This window comes from Orycteropus afer, unplaced genomic scaffold (genome assembly GCF_000298275.1).
Source record: "Orycteropus afer afer isolate SDZICR_OR568_19922 unplaced genomic scaffold, OryAfe1.0 scaffold00180, whole genome shotgun sequence".
NCBI classification, from domain to species: domain Eukaryota; kingdom Metazoa; phylum Chordata; class Mammalia; order Tubulidentata; family Orycteropodidae; genus Orycteropus; species Orycteropus afer.
In genome coordinates, this window is record NW_006921767.1 from 2693664 (window position 1) to 2717697 (window position 24034).

Here is a 24034-nt window from a genome sequence, read left to right on the forward strand (position 1 = left end):
CGTCATCGAGTCAGTTCCAACTCATAGCAACCCGCTTTGGGTTTCTGAGGTGGTAAATCTTTACGGAAGTAGATTGCCCAGTCTTCCTTCTGTGGAGCGGCTGGTGGGTTTGAACCACGAGCTTTCTGGTTAGCAGTCAAATGCCTTAGGCACTATGCCAAATATTAGTATGTACTAAACTTTGAAGAAGAATTTTTAAAAACTCTCCCAAAATTTCACATTGTGATTGGGAAGAAAAATACCCAACAAGTACATAAAACATAAATTGTCCAATAATACACTCATTAAAAAAAAAAAAAAAATACTTGGCAATACATCCTCCTCTCCTAAATATCTCAACCACACTTACTTGTTTTCCAAGATGGATACTTTGAAATCAATCTCTATCCTATCTCTCCTTTACAGCCACCCTTTAAATAAACACCAATTTGTTTCAGGAAATTTCTTTCAAATATGCCCCTCATTCTCTCTCTGTACCTTATAAAATTGCCTTAATTCAAGTTTTTGTTTTCTTTTTTCCCTATCTTGCAAAGATTTATATAAGATTCTTGTCTCTTTTTTCTTACCATTACATTGTCCTAATTCCAGTGCAGTTTTCATAACCTTTTCAAGAATGGTTATGCATTATTAGAAGAAACTGGAGGGCTTATGTGATGTATAGACTGTAAGGAAGAAGACCAGGCCATAGGCACGGTGGGTGGTGACATTACATCTCTGTTTAACCTGCTGCACGATGCTGATGCAAACCCATTTCACCCGGAATATACCCCATTTCTTTGCTATTGGCTGACAATAGTGCATGCTGTGTACTCCTAGTGCTTCTCTCCTACTACTGCTCTCCATGCCCACTGCTCTCCATGGACACTGGTCTTCCTAGCAGCACTTGGACAGATCAATTATGATTCTGCTTTTGTCTCTCATGCTCCCTCTGCTATTGACATTGGCTCACTCTCTCATTATCTTCAGGTATCTGCTTAAATATCACCTTGTCAGAATGACTTTCTTAGGACATTCTCTATTCAGTAGCGCTTCCTCCCACTCAGCTCCTACACTGCATTCATGCTTCTATTCATAGGTGTTAGCATCTAGTATATTATACATTTGTCCATTCTTTCCTCCCTCCTATTAGAATGTAAGCTCTATGGAGATAAGGCTTGCTGTGTGCTATACACTGCTGTACTTCCACATCTATAAAGGATTTGGGCATATAGTAGGTGTTCAATATATATCTATCAGGTGAAGGAATCAAGAATTTATTGGGCCCTTGTAAAGATCCCACTAATCCATCTGTTAGTTTGTCATATTTGGTGGCGTGAGTGTTGTTGTGATGCTGAAAGCTATGCCAGTATTTCAAATAGCAGCAGGGATCCTCATTGTGGAAAGCTTTCAGCAGAGTTTCCATACTAAAATAGACTAGGAAGAAAGGCCTGGCAAGCTACTTCTGAAAATTAGTACATATAAAACCTTATGAATCACAACAGAACATTGTATGATTTTCTTGCTTTTGCATATCATTGTTGCTGTTGTTAGGTGCCGTCGAGTCAGCTCCGACTCATAGTGACCCTATGTACAACAGATGGAAACACTGCCAGGATCTGTGCCAGCCTCACAGTTCTTGCTATATCTGAGCTCATCATTGCAGCCATTATGTCAATCCTTCTCATTAAAGGCCTTCCTCTTCTTCACTAACCCTCCACTTTACCAAGCATGATATCTTTCTCCAGGGAATGATCCTCTCTGACAACATGTCCAAAGTAGTTGAGATGAAGTTTGGCCATTCTTGTTTCCAAGGAGCATTCTGGCTGCACTTCTTCCAGGACAGATTTGTTTGTGTTGGCAGTCCATGGCACTTTCCGTATTCTTTGCCAACACCACAACTCCAAAACATCAACTCTTCTTCAGTCTTCCTTATTCATTTTCCAGCTCTCACATGCATGTGAGATCATTGAAAATACCATGGCTTAGGGTAAGTGCACCTTAGTCTTCAAGGAAACATCTTTTGCTCTTCAGCACTTTAAAGAGGTTTTTTGCAGCAGATTTTCCCAGTGCAATATATTGTCTGATGTCTTGACTGCTGCTTCCATTGGTGTTGATGGTGGAACCAAGTAATATGAAATCTTTAGCAACTTCAATCTTTTCTCCATTTATTTTTATGCTGCTTATTGGTCTAGTTGTGAGGATTTTTGTTTTCTTTATGTTGAGATGTATTCCAAAGTGCACTCTTTAATTTGCATCAGTAAGTGCTTCAAGTCATCCTCACTTTCAGCAAGCAAAGTTGTGTCATCTGTTTATTGCAGGTTGTTAATGAGTCCTCCTCCAATCCTGATGCCACGTTCTTCTTTGCATAGCCCAGCTTCTCAGATTATTTGTTCAGTATACAGATTGAATAAGTATGGTGAAAGAATGCTCCATAATTATTCAAGGAGGGGTCAATCATTGGAGGAGAACATTGTGTTTGGTGAAGTAGAGTGAGGGTTTGGAATATTCCAGGTGATATCAACGGGCACAATAGTTGTACTGAAGGACTTGAACATTTTGGTGATCATGAGAATGATGCAGAACCAGGTAATATTTTGTTCTTGTACATAAGGTTGCCCTAAGTTGGAGTCAACTTAATGTCATATCTATATATCTATCATCTATCTACCTACCTACCTATCTATCTATTATAAAGATTAGCTCAGAGATGTTCACCACAATGTTGATTACATAATGGTGAAGAGAAGAGAGGTACAAAATATGAGCAAAATCTTTATAGTCTAACTATAGATCTAATAGTAACTCTGTTGATACTACAGAGATAATATTGATAAATTTGATAAATCTACAAATGTCAGTGTAAATATACTTTTTAGAATTTAGAAGTAACTATCTAGAGATTTAAAATCATAAATGTTTAAAAGTAATTGCATGCAGTCAGTGGGTAAGAGGTAATGGAGTGGAACTGGCTATTGGTGCTTATTTTTTTAATACTTTAACTTTTTTATAATGTGATTTTGTAACATTATTTTTAATTTTAAAATGTCCCTCAACATTGGTATATGCACCTTTCCTCTTCTTACTATCATGGCCCACTTGTGCAACAAATATGGGCAAGGCAAAAAGACTTGACATGAATAACTAAAAGGGTTCACATTACAAAGGGACACTATAAACTGTTAAGGACAAAAAGAACCATTAATGCCACTGAGCATCTGTAACGTTGTTGTTGCTATTAGGTACCATCAAGTCAATTTCAGCTAAGGCTTTGAACTGGTGCATTCTGGTTTGACTCCCTCCTGAGAATTTGCATCTGCATCCCAGGAGTGGCTAGTGGCTTTGAACCACCAGCCTTCTGGTTAGCAGTCAAGTGCCTTAGGCACTACGCTATCAGAGCTCCTACTTAAGAATATACAGATGTATATATGTAGACATACGAATTACCTGCAGGTCTTGTTAAAATGTAGCTTCTAATTCAGTTTATCTGAATGGATGGAAATGCAAATTCTCAGCTGAGTATCAAAGCAGAATGAAAGCCCTGATTTCAGCTCATGGCAATGTTGTAGAATAGAACTGCTCCATAGGGCTTTCAAACTGGTGACCTTTCAGAAGCAGACTGCCAAACTTGTCTTCCAAGGCACTTCTGGGTGGGTGCAAATAGCAAAACTTTCGGCTTGCATTGTGGTTGAACACTTAACCATTTGTGCTACACAGTAACTCCTGATGTACTAGAAGAGGGAATAAACAGAGACAGAAATTCAGGGTATATTGGTAAAGAAGTTACGAAGTATTCATTGCAAGTCTTTGGTATTGAATGTGAGTCCTTGGCATAGTTTTGTCTAATTCAGTTTTTGTCTCTTTCCCCCTGTAAGCATAGTCAATGATGCCTAAAATCCAAGTTACAGAGATAAATCTTAAATAATTTCAATTATTTAGGATTATTTCAATTAGTTAAGGTTATCCCAAGACACAAGCTTGTCAGCATGTGTAAATAATTTGGAAACTTGTAGCTTTGGTGAAAAAAAATTACATAGACATAAACAAATGGTGAAATCAAAAACCTGAAGACAGGGTCTAGTCTCAGTACTGATGGGATGAAGATAATAAAGCAATTTAGTATATGAGGCATGACAATCTGTTTCATGAAATTGTTTGGAATGGATGTCTGGGTTTGACAACTTGTTAAAAATAGGCTAGGGAACAATAGAGCTAATATTTGGTCTTGAAGCTCATCATTCCAGGAAGCTAAGGTCAATAAGTAAAGCATGACACCACATAGAAATGTCACTCAGTGAAAACCAGAACTGAAATAGCCATTTATTTTGACATATGTTGGAGACTAAAGAGTAACACTTGTTTGTTCAGTGTGCAGCATATTATTGAATGATGTCAAACAGTATAATATCAGAGTTGAATGCCAGGAAACCTCTTGACAGACTTTTGATTATCAGGGAAGGATTCAAGTATATTTACGGTGTATAGCCCATCTTTAAAAAAAAAAAAAAAAAGCCAGGTTGACCTAAAACTAAAATAATATTGCTTCTTGAGGAGTAAGAAGAACAGTATAGAATAATGGTTGTGCATACTGAGAATCAGTTCCCATAATAATAACAAATTCTGAACAACTATTTAACTTGCTGGATATCTAAAATTATATTTTTCTTACTCTCTGTCTTTCCAAATGAAAACAAAGGAACAAAAAACTATTTCCTAGTGGAAGTATGGCGGCAGAACAAAGAAGAGAAATTTCATTTAGTTGATCATATTTTTTAGTTGGCAATATTTTGATGTGTGTATGATGTTTTGGAGATCATCCCGTATACAATTAGTTGTGTGTGAGTTTTAGTTTGTGCTTCTCTGGAATGTTGTTGGCTCTACTGAACTAAGGTGATTGACCTATTTATCAACTAAATTTAAGAAAGCTTTTGTGCTTTATGACCTCTGAAGTTATGTCCACCCACATTAATGAAGTATGAAGGGAGGTTTTAAAAGCCTATTAGAAAAGCAATGCATTGCATACCTGTTTCTTACTGAATGAGAGGCCTACACTGTAAGAAATGTCTAACATCCACATATTGAAAATCCCCTTGCAGCATATCGACCAAAATTGTTTGAGTGTATATTTTAGGTGTTGTAAACAACAAAGCTGCTATTTACAATACATTACTTTTATGAATTACTCTCCCCAAATATTTGGAACTATATCGATTCAGAGGTATAGATTAGTTATTGCCTACTTATTTTAAAAATTAAAAATCAGTGAGTGTGAGCAACTTCCTAAGAGTGGAATATCCCCTACTCCACCACTCACGCTCCTCCCTTAGGGATATAGTGAATGTTACACTATATTGTACAGCTTGTTTTCCTTACCAACCCTCTTTTGGTTACCCTTTGACTCTGTATCTGAGCTACTCTTTTGCCATTAGATATTCTACTATAGTCTTCAATACTCACTGCAGAGAGTAGAGAGAAGTATAATTTGCATTGTATTCCCTACCAGTGATGATTAATTTTATGTATCAACTTGGCTAAGCTATGATTATCAGTGCTTTGGCCAGATGGTGAAGTGGTTGCTGTTCTATAATGTAATATAATGTACTAATGTAACACAATCTGATGTGATTTATTGTAATGTAATCACCCTCCATGATGTGATTTGATGTGATCAACCAATCAGATGAAAGGAGATTTTCCTTGGAGTTATGGTCTGCCAGAATAGAAATGCCTATTCAGGCTGAATTCACTCTCTCTCTTTTGACCCTGGAATTGTATCATTGCTTCATATGTATCTTGGGACACAAGCCTGCAAAAGTCTCTGGCCTGCCACCTGACCTATGGATTTTGGACCTGTCAACATCACAATTAAGAAGTGCAGCCCAAATGATCTTTTAAAGCAAGAATAAAAAGACTTCGTCTCACCTACTTTTGTCATGTTATCAGAAGGTACCGTTCCCTGGAGAAGGATATCATGCATAGTACAGCAAAAGTCAGAGAAAAAGGGGAAGACCATCAATGAGCTGGAATGATGATGACCAGGCAGTGTTTTCAGTGTTCTGTTCTGTTGCTGTGAGTTGGAGCTGACTCAATGGCACCTGATAACAACACCACCAACCCCACAGTTAAATGAGCCAATCCCCTTGAAGTAAATCTCATTTATATATATGTATGTGTGTGTGTGTGTGTGTGTATCTATTTATTTATTTATTTATTTATTTATGAGTGTGTAGGAGCTCTGGTACCATAGTGCCTAAGGCACTTGACTTCTAACCAGAAGGCTGGTGGATCAAACCCACCAGCCACTCCTCGGAAGGAAGGTTGGGCAATCTACAATCTACTTCCGTAGTGATACCATCTCACTAAACCCAAGGAAACACAAGGAGGGGTTGCTATGAGTTGGGTCCAACCCGACGACACATAACAACAACAACAACAATTGTGTTCTCCCCAATTTATGATGTATTCAAGTTACAACGAACCACACTTACAGCTATCCTTTTTTATTTTTGTGTTTCATATTGTTAGTAATATGTGCTATATACAATGTTGTGTTGCATTATTTGTTGATGTTATCATTTTTGGACATCATGTTTCCAATCCTCAAAGACAAATAAAGATAGAATTTATAAAGACACTGATAATAAAAGACAATAATAATGAAAATTAAAAAATAAAACTGAAGTATTTGACTTATGTCAGAGCTGACTTAGGATGGAGTCACTGCTTTGGAACTCTATTGTAAATTGGTGATTACCTATGCATCTATCTATATCTATATCCATATATCTATCTATATAGATATATCTCTATAGGGATCCCAGGTGGCACAATGGTTAAGCGCTTGGCATCAGCAGAAAGCTATGGCAGTCTTCTTCTGTTATGATTTAAGGTTTGGAAATTCTATGGGCCAGTTTTCTTCTGTCTTCTGGAATCACTGCGAGTCAGAATTGAGTAGATAGGAATGGATCTCTCACATATATACAGTGAAACTTGTAAGAGCTGAAATCTGATGATACTGCCTTGTTTCTCTGGGTCTTGAAAGCTTTCCTCCTTTGACAAGGTATAATCTTACCACTTTTCTATCTTTCCTTTTTATAGAAAATATTTCAGTTTTCCTTCTCTGACAAGTTTCCACTTTACAGTTTTCAGCTCAAATGTGTGTGTGTGTGTGTGTGTATACATATATACATATATAGCTGGTTTTACTCCTCTAGAGGACTCAAACTAAGTCACTTCCTCTTATGAGAATGGTAGGAGGGAGTGAATGCCCCATGGCATATATAGATATAGATCTATAGATATATATATATTTCTCTCTTTCTTAACCTGATAGAAGTCTACTTTCTTGTGTAGGTCTTTTTTTTTTTTTTCATTAGTATAAAGGAAGCATGTGTTCACAATGAACAATTCAGAAAAGCATAACAGTGCAAAAAATAAGAAGATCATTTTCCTCCCACAGACAATTTTTTGGGTGATTTCCCGGACAATGACCCCCAACTCTCAATCTTAGGAATTATCACTGACATTCAGGTTTCTGGTCTGTGATTTGTACTCCTTTGTCACAATTTATTGAAGTAGGCAGACCAATGAGATACTATTTTGGTTACCTACTGCCACTCTGACAGGAATATACCATGGTATGTGTGTGTGTGTGTGTGTGTGTGTGTGTGTGTGACTTCAACAAATAGGAGTTTATTCTTTTATAGTTTAGGAGGCTAGAAGTCTGAGTTCAAAGTGCCAAGTTCTAGGTAATGGGTTAGAGCCCCTCAACCTTGGGCTTCAGTTCTACCTCTTGCTCCCAGCCCACTGGAGCTGGAGGCTTTTCTTAACATAGGCAGCTGCTGACTGCTGAGGCTGGCAATCCCAAGGTCAACAAGTAAAAAGGCACAGTCCCAAGTTTATCAAACATGGCAGGCCACTAGTTTAAGTCCAGAAAAAGTCCCTAGATTAGCAGAACATGACAGGCTGCTGAATGAAGACTCAGCTACAAGCAGGGTCCAGGCATGCCAAAAAGCTGCAGAAACCTTTCTCAAAGCTGCTTCTTATATACTGAAAGGAGACCACATCACCAAGGCAGCTACTCAGCTGCTCCAGTAGATTCCACCATGGAGTTGATTGCCAATCTCATCATGGGGAATCACTACATCCAGCTGTCCAGCCACTCAAAAGCAGCCAAGTAGACACATAGCTTTAACTACCACAGATACTCATAGATTTCAGTTCAGAGACACTCGAAAGCCTTTCCTAATTGCTTGAAGTGAAAACATGTGAACTTAACTGTATTGAGGTGTCCAACTTCTGTCATGTAAATATAGAAGCAAAGAAATCCAGTCTAGAAAGAGAATAATATGGCAGATGTTCAGAAAAGCAGAGACAGTGAAACAGCTTAAGTATTGAGGAAAAAGAGAGGGATACCAAGGATTGCCACTTTGCTTCCCAACAACTTTCCAGTGCCCACTTCCTATCCCTCATGAGGCTTAATTATATTTTTACCATTAACTTAATTTAGATACTCCTGGATCCTTGTCATAAATTATCTTTTATGTTTAAGATAGTTCTAATATGTTCACAACAATAAAAACAATAGCTTTCTATTCCTTGCATTCACAACTGATTTTGGAAACAAAATCCCAGAATCGCTTTATTCAGTAATAACCAAAAATTTTCCTCACTCTTTGTATCTGTTTGTGTGCATTAAAATAAAATTATACTTTTATGTTATACACACTTCTTAGTATCCTACTTTATCTGTTTTATAGATTGAACATTTTTTCATGTTGTTAGATATTCTTCTAGATCAAGATTCAAGATCTTCAACAGCTTCAAAGTATTCCATTATATGATCAAGCAATAATTGATTCATTCAATGGTCCTTTGAATATTTAGTTGCTTTCTAACTTTTTATTATTCCAAATTTCATGGAAACAAATATTCTTAGAATAATCTAATCACATTCAAACATTTAGAACATATTCCTAGAACTAATTAACCTTGCTGATTCAAATTATGAGAACTTTTAAGTCTTTTTTAATGTGAAGCCACGTTTCTTCTAGAAAAGTTGGACCAATTCATTATTCCAACAGCATTGTTTTTGTTTGTGGGAGAGGAGATGAAATATAATAGAGTAAAAAGACTGAGCTGTATACATGTGAAGATGATTCAGTTTGAGTTCACATTTTAAGAGGAAAAAACAACTTCAGTATCAAAAGCACAATGGTATGAATATAATCAAAAGATATTTATAAATAGGACAAGGGCTTGCAATAGAAAGAGTGTGTTAGTTTAATTTAGATAGATTTAGATTTGATTCCCTGCTCAGCAAGTTAACTTTGTACCTCAGTCTCTTGACTTCAAAGTAGGGTTAATTATGCCTATCTGGAAAAGTCATTCTAGATGTTAAGTGAGAAAATGTGCAGGATATATCTAGTATGGAGACCAGCCTTTTGTAAAAGGTCAGTTTTAGAAGATGGTAGTTAGGGATATTTTATTGATGGATCATTTATTTAGGTAGTGATCTAAACCTTCTGCAAGTATTACTGGACTTCAGAACTCAATTAATTAAATTTATTCTTATTCAATTCCTTTCATTTCTGTATTTAATCAAACACAATGGTTTTGCTAAAGGTAAAGATTTAAGTGGCTTAATAAAGACTCTCTCCAGAAAATGACAAGAATATAATGGAAGTGGAAGCCTTCCATTAGCTGGTTGGGTTTTGGTCTTAAGTGAAGACCTTTTGTGTGTTTAATCTCTGAGCAGTGTCAGGCATCATTTACTGAGCATTGACTCTATTAAAATTATATTAGCTATGAGGCTTATGTGCAAGTGTCTGGCTTGGCTCTGCTACATTAGTCACTTTATCACATAATGGTTTTGTTGTTCGTATGTGTAGAGTTATTTCCCCTATAAACATGTAACTTCCATTGACTTGTTTTCAGTGGTAACAAAATATTAAAGTAACTCTTGAATATGCAACCTCTAAGGTTCAAATCTGTGGTGGCAGGCATAAAAATATTTCTTAACTATCACAAATCCCAAGAAAACCCACAAAACCACAGCCATCAAGTCTATTCTGGCTCAGAGTGACCCCTGTCATGTTTCCAAAGTTGTAAATCTTTACAGAAGTAGATTGCCTCATCTTCCTTCTTTGGAGAAGATGTTGTTTTAATTTTTTGGGTTTACATGTCCTGGGAAGAAATGTAGCCCCTCAAAATATGTGTTGAAGTCCTAGCCATTGTAACTATAAGTATGGCCCTACCTGGAAACAGCTTTTTTTCTTTTTTATGTTAATGAATTCATATCAGAATAGGGTGGATCCTAAGCCTAATTACTTCTATGTGTTGTCTTCTAAAAAGAACATAATAGATACAGGAATGTATACAGGGGAAGGCAGAAATTATGTGAGGATTTCCCATAAGCAATGGCGTGCCAAGGATTGCAGGCAGTCACCAGAAACTAGGAGAGAAGCCCACAGAAGGAATCAACCTGGCCAAGACCCTGATTTGGACTTCTGACTCCAGAATTGTGAGAAAATAAATTTATGTTCTTTAAAGCCATCTGGTTGTGGTATTTCTTTTATAGCAAACTAAAACAGCATCCATCCTTTAACAATCCCCAAGTCTAAGAAAATGTTATATTTTGATTGGCTTATAACAGTCACACGATCCCCTCTTGAGGTGAGTGGAATGGGAAAGGAATTGGTTCCAGGAGAAAAATCTAGGAACAAATACCAAAAGAAAAGTTTACTAAGGTTATAAGAGAAAAGCAAGAGATTCTATCACATCCTAGAAAATGGCTCCATTGGTAGCTCATATCAGATACCTGAAAATTAGTCCACTTATCTATAATCTCTTCACTTCTCCACAATATTGATACAATCATCACATCTTCCTTTGACTACTGGAGTAGACTCCTATCTGGTCTTTCTTTAACCACTCTTTCTTTCTTCTTGTCTATTTTCTATACCGCAGACAGCGTTATATATTTAAAAAGCATATCTGAGAAGGTCATTTCCACTTAGCTTAAAATACTTCTGGCTAGCAGTCAAATGCCTTAGGCACTACTCCACCAGAGCTTCTTAACATTGCCTAGAAAGTTTTATATGGTCAGATCCCTGCCTATCTCTCCAGACATTTTTTGCATTTCCTAATTCTGTCTCATTTGTTCTGTTTTTCAGTTCTTCAGACCTCTTCACAGCTGTAGCACTATAGTAAGAAGATCATTTTTACTCTCCTCTCCTGCATCATTTTACTGGCTCTTCAGTGTAATTGATGCTATTATTATCCCCTTTTAGATTAAGAAAATGAGGCCATTAGAGATTAAAATAGTTCATAAGTGATGAGACCAAGATTTGAACCCAAGCAATCAACCCCTGAGCCTACATTCATAACCATTTCTCCATATAGCTCCACTATAACTATTATATTAAAAAGATAATAATGACATTGAGTCAATTTAGACTATGTGTTTCAGATTAGAACTGCACTCCATAGGGTTTTCAATGGCTGTGGTTTTTTCTAAAGTATATTACTAGGTCTTTCTTTAGAGGCACCTCTGGGTAGATTTGAACCACTAATCTTTTGGTTCATAACCCAGCACTTAGCCATTTGCACCACTGATACAAAATAGTAGTTAATATAAACATAAGAATTGTATCTATTTTGTTCTCTATTATTACCAGTGACTAGCACATTTCGGAGAGCATAGTTGCTATTCAATGCATATTTGTTACATAATAAACACTGCTTTGCTGTGTTTCTGAGCTATTCTCCCACACTTCCTGTTTGAGTAGATTGCATTCACTCAACTCAGAAATTGGTCAACAAAGCAAGAAGTGTTGTCTAAGATCCCTCAGGGTAAACATTTATGAATTCTCAGACAGCTTCCTCTGATTGTGACCCTGAGCCACTACTGTATTTTATCCTCTCCTTCTTTAAGCAGTTTCAGAGCTCTGGTGCCACAATGCCTAAGGCATTTGACTTAGGGCTGGCAGTTAAAACCCACCAGTTCAGTCCTCAGGGTGGAGATCCGAGTTAATTATCTACCTGAAACAAAGACTTCCCCAAAGTTTCACCATCTAAGGTAGCTTTTATTATTATTTACTACATTCATACAAGAATCCATTATTCCCAATTATTTGTGTATGTATATACATTTTGAACTATAATTAAAGTCTAATTATTTTCCACAGTTGCAATAACCAGTGAAATGTATTACTGCTAAGGTTGTTGATTGGAATGAAATAAAAAATGTCTACATGGAGAACTGGTATAATTCCATGTAAAAGAAAATAACCAAGTAATGAAATTAATAATGATTGAAAGTTAACAGCTTTTAAGCACTCACTTTGCATCAGGTACTGTGCTAACTCATGTGCATTATTTCATGTAATTATTGCAGCAACTCTAATGCAGGTATTAGGAAATCTGTTTGGAAAAGAGGTAACTGAGGCTTAAAAAGGCTGAATGACTGTTGAAAGTCACTGATAAGTGGCACAAGTGGAGATGGCAGAACTGAACTTTTAACAAAGGCATTATTCCCATCCCAATACTCAGATTTTCATTTTTCTTAAGCATCACTACTGTTGTTAAATACAGTTTCCACTGAATTCTTAGAAAAACTGAAAATAATATACTGACTTCCCATTGTTAATAGGACCGCCAAATTGAAAACTACTATTGACCTCTGTTAGCGTAGTGCTTAAGGCACCTGACTGCTAACCAGAAGGCTGGTGGTTCAAACCCACAAGCCACTCCTCGGAAGGAAGTTTGGTCAATCTACTTCCATAGTGATACCACCTCGGAAACCCAAGGAGGCATCACTGTGAGTCGGGTCTGACTCAACATCACATAACGATAACAACAACATTGTAATTATGCTCCTTTTAGTGGTTTTAGGTTATTCAGCATCAGCTGTCTTTTACTTCTGATACCACCAGCTTGGTCTTCACTTTGGGAACTTCTTCTCCATGGTATGCTGTCTTGATAGGATCACTCAAAATTCACTGCCTTGTCCTGATCAGAAAGTGAGACTGGGCCCAATTGAAGCCAATGAGATTATTTCTCTAGGTATTTAAAAGTTTATATGAGTCACAGAAGGAAGAGGAAATGATTGAGTAGCTTTACTCCAGTGGTGACATACTTTAAAGGAAGCTTAATAGTTAGCAGAGTCCCTGGGTGATGCAAATGGTTAACACATTCATCTGCTAACCAAAAGGTTGGAGGCTTGGTTTGAATCTACTCACAATACGGACTGGCAATTTATATCAAAAGCAAATCAGCCACTGAAAGTCCTGTGGAGCACAGTTCTACTCTGACACATGTAGTGTCTCCATGTGTTGTAATCAACTCCACTAACTAATTTTTCACTAATTAGTGGTAACTAGAAATCTATAGTTGCCATGATTCATATGTTATTAGAAAGGAAAGCATTCTTCTGATTCTGTGAATTATCTTTTTCATTCCAATTGACATGTGTGAATAAGTGTGTAAGCCCACACACATGTGTATGTGTATGTCCTTATTAGCTAGGGTTTGTTTCTGTGGCTTGGAGTCAAGAAAGTCACATGGATTCACTTTCCCTCCAGCTATTCCCTTGAGGTCAGAAATGCTCATTTTCAATCTCCTCCCAAATTTAAGCCAGAAACAAAAGACAATGAGAAGATCAAATAAATTACACAAAAACTGATCAGTATTACTTGGATACACTACAGGATATTACAGATTCTCTGTTCAAAAATAGAAGGACTGATTTAGCTTAGCTCTAAGGTTCTGTGTACGATTTTAAAGATTTTAATTTTGGAAGATCTGAAGCTTTTCTTTCAGACCACTGTCAGGATACTATTCAGATCTGGAAAATCAAGTGTGACATATTCAAAACTTGACGTGAGCTTGTTCATTTAAATCTCATTTCAAAATAGAAATATAGGGATACAAAGCAAATATTCTCAGTGACAGAAAGAAAGACTCTATCTTTACAACATCTAAAATTCCATTTCAAATGCTAACTTAAAAGTGCATTTATAAGACAATCAACAGAATACCGCCTAGTGTGAAAAATACCCATGGTTTGGGGCCAATTTTCTCTATGAAATTTTAGCTTATACAGCCTTCTCAGCATGTGACCATTGCTCCTGAGAATAAATTATCAAATGCCTGTTCGCTTTTTTTGCAATAATAATTAAGCAAACATTTCCCTTCTCAAAGACAAATTTAACTTTTTCTTTTTTGGTCATGGTTTCGTTGAAATACCCCTTTCTCTGGATGGAGTTGTTTGACTTTAAAAACCAGTAGCATCGGTATAATCTTTAGAATCTAATAAAGATTCCATCAGAGTGAAACTGTTATCCGTAGGCAGTAAGAGAACCAATTCAATTATGATGTTGGTTGAAAAATTGAAAAGCTTTTTAACTTGAGGGTGGAAAAGTTGTAGAACATATTAAAATGGTTAGTACGAAATTCGTGCATCTAGGCTAACAAATGCTAATATGTTCTTTTGTTACCCTCTAATTTATATGATTCATGTAAGCCTCCAGCCAGTGAAACTTGTACTAAATTTTATGTGCATTAAAGAATAGCAAAGCAATGAATTGTGAAGTTATTAACATTCATGTCTACTTGCATTATTAAGCCATACACATCAAATCTGGTAGTACAAGGAGAGAAATGTCATAATGAAGTACAACAGCATTTAATAAGAAGAATTTCTAAAGGTCATCAGAGCATCATACCATACCCATCCATGCATAACTGCAATCTGAAATAAATACCCAGTGTAACACAATAAGAATACATTTAATAGCTGTTCCATGTACTGTTTCTGTTAATGAAGAAATTTACCATTTTAATGCTGCAGATAAAACTGATTCTATTCCCAAATCATATACACTGCTACCTAAATTAATTACAGATTAACAAGGAGATAAGGGAGCAGTAGCACAGAGGAGGCTGGGCTGCCTTATTTACCTTCTACCAATGAGCAGATGATTCATAATCCCAATATAAATATAAAAAGAGCCATGCTACTGTCATCATCTAGGGAGCCACAGGCTGCACAAATTAAGTAACCAAAATTTATTAATATTTTCTTACTTGTAATGGTATTTTATGTGCTTCATGACAAGTATTCACACTTCAATACTTAAAAGCTGCACACATTTGACCCCTCTGAGTATTTTACTATTAGCATTCTAAGAACTAACAAGCTTTCTCAGTTTGTTCTGAGGCTTTCATCATGAAGAATCACGAAGTAATGCCTATATTAACTGCCTGGCTTTAGACATAGTCCTAAATCTTAATTTTCAGTATTGGAAGATTATACTACTGTTTTCAAGGTGATTATCTTTTGTGCCATTGAAAAGAGCAACAGAGGAACAGCACAATTTAAGATGGTTAACGTTGATTTGTGTCCAGAACCACTGTTTACTGCAACTGTCTCGTTTTATTGCTGCCCTTCACACTTGAATTTGACCCCGCAGTCAGAGCCAAAGAAAGCCTCCTCTACTACTTTATAGACTCTTGCCTGCCTCAACCATCTTTTTCCACTGTTTCCCGAGAGACTCTGGTGGTTACACATTCTGCTTACTGATTAGTGAATGGGCTCAAGATTCTCCTTAAACACTTTTATTTATTGCTCCTTTTCTCCTGTCCCAGGCCTCTTCTTCACTGTTCATTAGCTACTCACTCTCTCCACTTTCTTCCACCCCTGCCATCACCCCACATCACCTGCATGTGTGTCATTTTACTGAGAAGGCTGTTTAGTGCATGTTTAATTACCAACTTCTGCCCAGATCTAAACCAGAAAAGTAAAAATTTTATATCAATCCACTTAAAGAGTTTAAGACTTCTTCTTAAAGAATCTTATGATTGGAAGCCTAAACAAATGAAGTCGGATACCTAAAGCAGTGTTTTAAATTAAATAAAAGACTGTTTAACTCTAAATATTTTGACCATTCAGTAAATATTTAGTGAATAACTACTCTGTGAATAATCTTTGTGAATAATCATATCATTTGAATTTTTTAAAAATTTACTAAAGTATTTTATACATGTAGAAATGTTTACTTATTGTAAATGAAGAGCATGATGGATTTTCTAAAAGTAAACACATTCATGAAACCAGCACCCATAGTTTACAAAAACGAATGTTATCTGTCACTGTGGTGTAGTGAATTAGTTAGCAGGGCTCTTCTAGCCATGGTCTTTGTGACTCCTATCAGATGACTAGGTGGGATTATGCAAATGTAAGGTGCTTGTGGCCTACCAAGGGATAGCATAGTTTGTGAACAATGTAAGTAAGAAACTTGGTGCCCTTGAGGAGGTAGGACCATGTGAACAATATGTATGGAACCCTAACATGGGGACTGTTCAATTTTACCATTCTGCTAGGGTTAAAAGTTTGGGTAATCTACCTCCGTTAGTGATACTGCTTCAGAAACCCAAGGAGGGGTTGCTATGAATCGGGACCAACTCGACAGCACATAACAACAACAACAGGCTTACAATGAGCCATCCCAGAGACATAAAAGGGGAATCTCACTACCATCAAGACAGAGAAAAGCCAGGAGTGGACCTGAGATCCCTGCACTAATGCAATGACAGAGCGATGGCAGAGAGAAGGTGGCAGCAGAGGCAACAGAACCAAGAGATTCACATGAGAAAGAGTGGTGGGCTTCGTGGCCCACAAAGTGAGAAAGCTGAGTGTCTTCAGGCAAGAGGTTTCCTGGCAGAGTAGGATGCTTCTTTGGGCACCTACTAGCAGAGCTGAAAGAACTTTGTATTACCAGCAGAGCAGGGAAAAGGCCAGGCCAAGAGGCTGAGGGCCAAAGAGAGGCATGGCTGTGGGAATGGCTGAGGGGAAGCTGCCTTGGTCAAAGAACTGCATGCTGAGCATTCCTGAACCTGAATTGTAGCCTATTGTTTCCCTAATAGGCTCCAGTGAGTATTGTGTGTGAGTTGTGTGTTGCCATTGCAAAAAAATTATCAAACCCGGCTGAGAAGTAGAGAGTGCTGTGGGAGGGATGGTTGGTGTCAGAATTGGCAAAAACATTAGAGGATGGCAGCATGTCTGACCTCTGCCCCATAGGAACAAGCTTTGGGCAGCTGATCTTGGTCCCTCTCCCCCCTTGCGAAGTTAAAGTAGGCTGTGAAGATGTTTTTACAGTCCCCATAAAATTTTCTGCATGCTCCCTTCCAGTCAGTCAGCTGAACCACATATAACCACTATTCTGACTTTGAGCACCATAGATTGTTTTACTTATATTTCCATTATCTATATTGACTACTAGCTGAAAGGTTGCCAGTTCAACCCCAGACAGAGGTTCCTTGGGAGACAGGCCTAGCAATCTGCTTTCAAAAAGTCAAAGCCTTGAAAATCCTATGGAACAGTTGTACTCTGAACATACAGGGTCTCCATGAGTTGGAATCAATTAAATGCCAATTGACAACAACCCTCTCATTGAGGGTCTTCCACCTTTTCACTGACACTCTACTTTACCAAGAATGATATACTTCTCCAGGGAATGGTCCAGTCTGACAATAAGACCAAACTAGGTGAGACAAAGTCTGGCCATTCTCACTTCCTAGGAGCATTCTGGCTGTACTTCCTCCAGGACATATTTGTTCATTCTTCTGACTATCCATGGTCTTTTCAGTATTCTTCACCAACACCATGATTAAAAGGCATTAGTTTTTCTTTGGTTTTACTTATTCATTGTTCAGCTTTCACTGCATATGAGATGATTGAAAATACCATGGCTTGGGTCAGTGCACCTTAGTCTTCAAAGTGACATCTTTGTTCCTTTAGACTTTAAAGGGATTCTTTGTAGCAAATTTGCCCAGTGCAACACAATGTCTGGTTTCTTGACTGCTCCTTCCATGGATGTTGGTTGTGGATCAAAGCAAAATGAAATCCCTGACAATTTCAATCTTTTCTCCATTTATCATGGTGCTGCTTATTGGTCCAGTAGTGAGGATTTTTGTTTTCTTTATGTTGAGGTGTAATCCATGCTGAAGATTATAGGCTTTGATCTTCTTCAGTAAGTGCTACAAGTCTTTTTCATTTCAGTATGCAAGGTTGTGTCATATGCATTTCATAGGTTGTTAATGAGTCTTTCTTCAATCTTGATGCCATGTTCTTCTTCATACAGTCCAGCTTCTCAGATTATTTGCTCAGCCTGCAGGTTGAATAAGTATGGAGTAAGGATACAAAATTGATGCACACGCTTCCTGATTTTAAACTATGCAGTATCCTCTTTTCCTGTTCAAACAATAGCCTTGGTCTATGTACAGGTTCCTCATGTGCACAATTAAGTGTTCTGGAATTCCCATTCTTCAAAATGTTATCCATAATTTGTTTAGATACACACAGTCAAATGCCTTGACACAGTTAGTAAAGCATAGGTAAATATTCTTCTTATATTCTTTGCTTTCGGCCAAGATCCCTCTGACATCAACAATGATATCCTTCACTCCGTGACCTCTTCTGAATGCAGCTTGAATTTCTGGAAGTTCCCTGCCAATATACTGCTGCAACTGTTTTTGAATTATCTTCAGCAAAATTTTACTTGCGTGTGATAATAATGATATTGTTTCCATAATTTCCATATTCCTTTGGATCACCTTTGATTGAAATGGGCACAAATATGGATCTCTTCCAGTTGGTTGGCCAGGTAGCTTTTTCCAAATTTCTTAGCATAAATAAGTAAGTGCCTGTAGTGCTGTACCCACCTGTTGGAACCTCTCAATGGCCATTCCATCATTTACAAGAACCTTGTTTCTTGCCAATTCTAGTGCAGCTTAGATTTCTTCCTCCAATACCATTGGTTCTTGATCATATACTACCTCCTGAAATAGGTAAACATTCCTTCCATCTTAAGATGCTTTTTGCATCATTCAATATTTTGTCCATAGAATCCTTCAATATTGCAACCTGAGGCTTGAATTTTTTCTTAAATTATTTTAGCTTGAGAAATGCTGATTATGTTCTTCTCTTTTGGTTTTGTAACTCCAGGTCTTTGCATATTTCATTATAACCCTTTACTTTGTCTTCTCTAGCTGGCCTTTGAAATCTTCTGTTCAGCTCTTTTATGTCATCATTTGTCCCATTCACTTTAGCTATTCTACTTTCAAGAGTAAGTTTCAGAGTTTTTTCTGACATCCATTTTGGTCTTTTCTTCCTTTCCTGTCTTTTTAATTACCTTATGCTTTCTTCATGTATGATGTTTTTGATGTCATCCCACAACTCATCTGGTCTTTGGTCATTAGTGTTCAATGTGTCAAATCTATTCTTCAGACGATTTCTAAATCCAGGTGGAATATAATCAAGGCCATATTTTGGCTCCCGTGGATGTGTTTCAATTTTTTTCAGCTGCAACCTGAGCTTACATATGAGCAATTGATGATGTGTTCCGCAATCAGCTCCTGCCATTGTTTTGACCAATGATATTGAGCTTCTTTATTGCTTCTTTCCACAGACACGGTTGATTTGATTTCTGTGTATTTAATCTGGTGAAGTCCATGTGTATAGTCACTGTTTGTGTTGTTGAAAAAAGGTATTTGCAATGAGTAAGTCCTTGACCTTATAAAATTCTATCATGTGATCTCCAGTGTCATTTCTATCATCAAGGCCATATTTTGCAACTACCAATGATTCTTATATGTTTCCAACTTTTGCACTGCAATCACTAGCAATAATCAATGCATCTTGACTGCATATTTGGTCAATTTCAAACTGCAGAAGTTGGTAAAAATCTTCAATTTCTTCATCTTTGGATTTAGTAGTTGGTGCATAAATATGAATAATAGTAGTATCAACTGATCTTTCTTATAGGCATATGCATACTATTCTATCACTGACAGCATTGTACGTCAGTGAAGATCTTGAATGTTCTTTTTGACAAGGAATGCAACACCATTCCTCTTCAATTTGTCATTCTGGGTATAGTACGTCATATGATTGTGTGATTCAAAATGGCCAATATCAGTCCATTTCAGCTCACTAATGCCTGGGAAATTAATCGTTATTTGTTCCATTTCATTTTTGACAACTTCTAATTTTCCTAGATTCATACTTCATACGTTCCATGTTCCAATTATTAATGAATGTTTGCAGCTGTTTCTTACCATTTTGAATCATGCCCCATCAGCAAATGAAGATCCTGAAAGCTTCACTCCACCCACATCAATAAAGTCAACTCTACTTTGGGGAGGTACCTCTTTCCCAGTTGTATTTTGAGTGCCTTCCAACCAGTGATGCTCATCTTCCTGCACTATGTCAGACAACATTTTACTGCTATTCATAAAGTTTGCAGTGGCCAACTTTTTCAGATGTGAATGGCCCCGTTCTCTTCCCAATCATTCTTAGTGTGGAAGCTCTGCTGAAACCTGTCCACCATGGGTGACTCTGCTAGTATTTGAAATACCAGTGAGACAGCCTCCAGCCTCACAGCAGCATGTAAGCCACTACAGTATGACAAACTGGCAGATGAGTGGTGGAACATATGGGCATAATAGGTATAATTTTTAAAGTGAAATTTCTGGGTCATTGGTGAGGTAGTAGACAAAAAAAGAGAGGTAATTTTATTCTACGTGTCTTAACTAAGTCTCCTTCATGACAATGTGATGTTTCAACTTAGATAAAATGGCAACTGAAGAAATTTTATGATACTATGTTATCATTTTATTTGATTGAAAAATAGCATGGGATGGTAGTCAAAAATAGATCTAAAGTAAGACTGACTGGGTTCAAATTCTGGCTCTATGAGCTTAGGAAACTTATTGTCCTTTCTGTGCTTTTGTCTCTATATTTATAAAATTGAGACAATAGAGTTCACCTTATAAGTATGCTGGGAGTGTTAAATGAGATAATCCTGGTAAAGTGCTTAGAAGAATACCTGAGTCAGAAGAAGTGTTCAAATATTAGCCATCATTATTCTTCCTATTAGGATGAATTCCGAAAGGTTATTTCTCAGAACTAGAGACTCAAACACACACACACACAAAATAATTTAATTATATTATTACAGAGCATAATTTTTTTATCTAATATTATCTAGGGAGCTCTGGTAGCATAGTGGCTAAAGCACTTGACTGCTAACCAGAAGGCTGGCGGTTCAAACCCCCCAGCCACTCCTCGGAAGGAAGGTTGGGCAATCCTACTTCCGTAGTGATACTGCCTCGGAAACCCAAGGAGGGGTCGCTATGAGTTGGGGCCGACTCGACGGCACATAACAACAACAACAACAACAATATTATCTAATTACAAGATTCTCAGAGAAGTGTTAGAATTATAGGTGAGCTAACTGAAGGTTCATATCAGGGCTTCAAACTGGTTAAAAATCCTGGTCCATGTGAATAAGCAAGATCATTTGCTTTTTATCCACAAATCAGATCTACTAAAAAGGACTTACATATGTAGCCTTATATATGCACCTCAGAAATCACCTCTTTGGGAAAGGTAGTTCTGAACTTCATGTCCTAATATCCACTTTTCCTTTCCTCTCTACATAACCTCTCTTTGTACTTATATCTATTTTGTATACTTGTATTATCATTATATGCATCCCACTGTATTGTAGTTATTAAATAAGTGTATCTGCTCTGTATTTCATCTTGTAGCATCCAGAGAAGAGGTTCCATATGCTCAACCTAGAAAAGGTAGTTAATAAATATTAACTGAACTAAAAAGGCTCTTCTCTGGTAAATCTAGGCCAACTCTTAATAGGAATAATAAATGAGGTCTATTGCCTACAGAGGGCGTTTCACTTTTATTACCCTCTTTTGCCTTTTATTGCTTCCTTTCATTAACTTTCCCTTTCCCTCTCTTTGTACATGTTATTTGGCATATAGACATGGCTATCTGATTAGTATGTAATTCTAGGAGAATTTCAATGTGAACTGGAGCATGCTTGGATGAGATTTAACCCTGTAGATGGGAGCCTAACTTTGGGGAACCTAGGCTATTGCTGATGTGTGCTGTTCCACTCATCCTTGCCCTGTTTAATCGTGAGTAATCAGTGCTTGTTGGTCAGATCATTAGATCAGTGTCTGGTCTATGCTCTACTCCTAGTGGTCCTTCACCAAGAACTTGTGGATATAGTGGCATTGCATGGTGTGATCTGAGACATCTAAGAAGTGGTAAGTCATTATTGAATAGTTTTTAAATTTTTCCTACATAGGATTCTATTGATGTAAGTGCATTTATTTCCACACACATAGCCATAGAGTTGAGTGTGACAGGCCTCAGTCACTTATGGTTGACAGTACTGAAGACAATTATACTAGAAGATTCAGCTTGTTCATGGTTTATTTGCTCTGTGGCACTGAGTATTGATTAACGGTGTAATAAATCTTTTTCTGACTTACTTTCCACTGCCAACATACCATCTTGAAATGAGTGCAACAAGCATGTGTAGAGGTGATAAGATGTATGTCAAATAAGATAAGTTGGTCTGAGCAGTTGGCTGATGAATAAATGCTTTGGGGGAATTACCCACTTCCTTTGCCTCAGCCTTACTTACACTGTAAAATTATCTTTCAATGTTATTCTCAGATGCCTTCATTAATTGTTATTGCATTTATTTTAATTTCAAAATTTCCACTACGTTTGTAAAGTCTTAGGCAATAAACTCACAAGTCTGATAAAGTAATAAACAATTTTACTCACTCTTTTAACATTAACTGTTAATGTTAGTTCCATGATATCAAAGTGTGTGATATTACTAAAAACATAGGTGATGCACCATGAACAAAAGACTGAACAGACAAATTGGGCTTGGTCAAAAAAAAAAAAAATTGGGGCATCAAAAGACATTATCAAGAAAATGAAAAGATAACTTATGGGATGGGAGAATATTTGAGAGTTTTATAACTGAAAATGTTTTAATATCCAGAATACATAAAGACTACAACTCAACAACAACAAAACAAACAATCCAATTAGACAATGAGCAAAATCCTTACTAGACATTCCTTCAAAAGAGATGTACAAATAACCAATAAGCACATGAAAAGATGTTCAAGATTGCTGGTAATTAAGGAAAAGCAAATCAAAATACTTCACATTCACTAGAATGGCTATTAAAAGAAAACCAGAAAATAACAAGTATTGGTGAAGACATTGGGAAATTGGAAGCTTTGTGCATTGCTGGTAAGAATGTAAAATAGTGCAGTTACTGTAGAAAACAGCTTGGCAGATCCTCAGAAATTTAAAAGCAGAATTATTACATGATCTTGCATTTCCCTTCCTAAGAATATACCCCAAACATTTAAGAGTAGGGACTTAGACGCATACTTGTACACCAATGTTCAATGGAGCATTACTCACAGTATTCACATAGCAAAAAAATAAAAAAAAAAAAAAAAAAAAAAAAAAAAAACCAACTATCAATCAAGAGGTTAATGTATAAATAATTGTATAAATATGGCTGGAATATTATCCAGCCATAAAGAGAAATGAAGTTCGGGTACATGCTATGATATAGATGAATCCTGAATACAATATATTAAGGGAAATAAGCCAGACACAAAAGGACAAATATTGTAGGATCCCACTTATAAGAGACATCTAGAGCAGGCAATGCATAGAGACCAAGCTTTATCAGTGGTTACCTGGGACTGAGGGTAGCAGACAATGGAGAATTATCACTGAGAGGTACTGAGTTTCAATTTGGGATAAAGAAAACCTTCTGGAAATAGTGGTAATGGTTGTGCAACTTAAAAATGTATGATCACTGTCAATGAATTGTATATTTTAAAATGGTTAAAATGGCAAATTTTAAAACCATATATATTTTACCATAATTCTCTTACTGAATGTGTGAACTTGAGAATTGAACCTTGACTTCCTTATGTACAAGATGAGATTGTCATCATATGATAATTAAAGGTGAATTGTTACATGTAAGTCATGCATTTAGTACACAGCATAGTCCATAAGGGAGCTCTGGTAGCATAGTGGCTAAAGCACTTGACTGCTCGCAGGGGACATCAAGCTCAATTGGCATAACATACTATACAAAACATTGTTCCACCTACTACTTTGGCGAGTAGCGACTGGGACCTT